The sequence below is a fragment of the Sinocyclocheilus rhinocerous genome, unplaced genomic scaffold (assembly GCF_001515625.1).
Source record: "Sinocyclocheilus rhinocerous isolate Xijiao unplaced genomic scaffold, SAMN03320098_v1.1 scaffold558, whole genome shotgun sequence".
Taxonomy (NCBI): Eukaryota; Metazoa; Chordata; class Actinopteri; order Cypriniformes; family Cyprinidae; genus Sinocyclocheilus; species Sinocyclocheilus rhinocerous.
The window spans coordinates 334,732-336,964 of record NW_015634502.1 but is presented as its reverse complement, the minus strand read 5'-3'; positions in this window follow the sequence as shown (position 1 = coordinate 336,964).

Genomic DNA, 2,233 nt, shown 5'->3' with positions numbered 1-2,233 from the left:
TTCATTTGTGAGTTTTTTCTTGTAATTGTAATTGTAAGACATACAGTAGTAGACATAGTATAAATTATTTTATTACCTAATAATTATGTCATAGGCTATAAAGTAGCACAACGTTTAATTAAATTACTTTTTATCATTTGTTTTCATATGTAAAAAAACAAAAACAAAACAACAACAATCTGTAAATAATATTTTGTCTCTAAATTTCTAGGTAACTTTAACATGTAAAATAGCATCAATTTTTCCTGTTAATATTGTGCTTACTTATCATAGTGAAACATTTGGGGGACAGAAAGACACAACATTTAACATACATTTTTTTTTTTAAGTAGCATGAATTGCCTTTCATCTTCCACAAGAAAACTTGTGCTCAACCTCTGCAGACTGACATGTTAGATGGTCTTTCGTCTCTAGTGTGTCCTTTGCCATTCACGGAAGAATAATATTGCTGCATGCCATCTGCATGTGATCTATGACCTTTGATACAATTTGAAGAATCTAACATTGCAGTTATTCCTTTGATGTGAGATTTTATCTGTCTTTTTTCAGATTGATATTTTTATCCTATAAAGATCCTTTCACTCTCGTTTTTAACCAGAACAGCACAGGAAGACAACGGCTGACTACAGAGGTGCAAGGTAAAGAACGCTGTTTCTTGGTGAATATTTACTTACAGTACTTGTTTCTGAAATATGCTTGATTTAATACTGCTTGTCATTGAATGATAACTTTGATGACAAAGTATTCCATGCAGGCCTTAGATGAGACAGCTATGGATTACGATATTTCTAAATTATCAAAAATTTGTATGGATACTCAAATCTGAATTCACATTACCTGCATGCACATGAGATGTATGTCGGGACTTAATAATATTTTAACCTTGTTGTAAAGCAAATGATTATGATACTATGTATGTCGCATATGAAATTGAGATTATTGAAATTATTTACTGTTTATCTTTACTGCATGTACGCCTATACTCAAACGTTGGAAATATGAAAGTGGGAGGATAAAAGAGATCAATTTATGGTCACTGTGAGTCATTTTGTTTGTTTTTTTCTCAAATCTTCGCGGATAACATCCTTATTTTACGAACAAAGTTTAGGTTTTTTTTTTACTTTCATGTGGTAGAGATGGAATGGAAAGTAGCTGACAAATATTGATGCCCATATGTAGTTTCACTTAGATTATTATGTCTTGTGAGGCAGGTAAAATGTATGCGAAAATAGGAAAAATGATCAAGCGAGATAGTGAGTAATATTCCATCGCTGAGTGGTGTGAACCTGAAAGCAAAATTACATATGGAGTGCCAGACACTCCTCACATTGCCTAGAAAAGCAAATGACTTGGAATATTAATGAAAGTATTGTAATTTTTCTTATTTTTATTCTTAATAGATTAAATGAAAAAACATTTTCACTGAATTTTCATGTTTTCATATATCCCTTATCCTGTTCCTGGGTTGCATGTAATATGCATAGAATTACCTGCATAAGTTTTAAGAAGCATGCATTGATTTAACATTTATGTAATTTCCAGGGAGCAATTGTTATTTATATTCTGGTTACAATTCTGAATACAGAAGAGAAAATTGGAGGGAAAGAAATTTACAGTTAAAATGATAATGATCATGAGACTTTATGATGATGATATTTATTATTAATAATAAAATGATTATTGTTGATGTCACTGTTGTTTTTGTAATGACACACAAAAAAAATTATGCGATTAAACGTGTGTAAATCACATGATTGTATATTCAAAACGATACACAAAAGATGATTGAAAAGTAAATGGAAACGTAAAAGTCTCTTAAAGGTCAGTGATAAAATTATGTGTGGGACACATTATTGCATGATATTTATTTCTTTATTAATTATGCTTTTGACATACTGTTTGATGCCATGTAAGCACCTGGTCTTTGGAGCGAGTTGTTTATGAATACCCTCACAGTGTTGTTTGTGGAACGTTTCTTTCTGTTTCCTTTGTGATGACACGGAGTATTTTCTGAGTATAAATAAGTGCTGGATACTGACGGGCAATGACACATTCTATGTGGGAAGGTGGCGACTTCAGGTGAGTTTTAAAATGCACTACAGCTCTGCGGAAACTATTAATTTGATGTGTTGCCTGATACAATTATTGCTCATGTTTTGGAAAACTTTTTTATTTTTTGTCTCCGCTGGAAAAAATGAAATGATAGATCACATAGACCAGTGAATCATATATA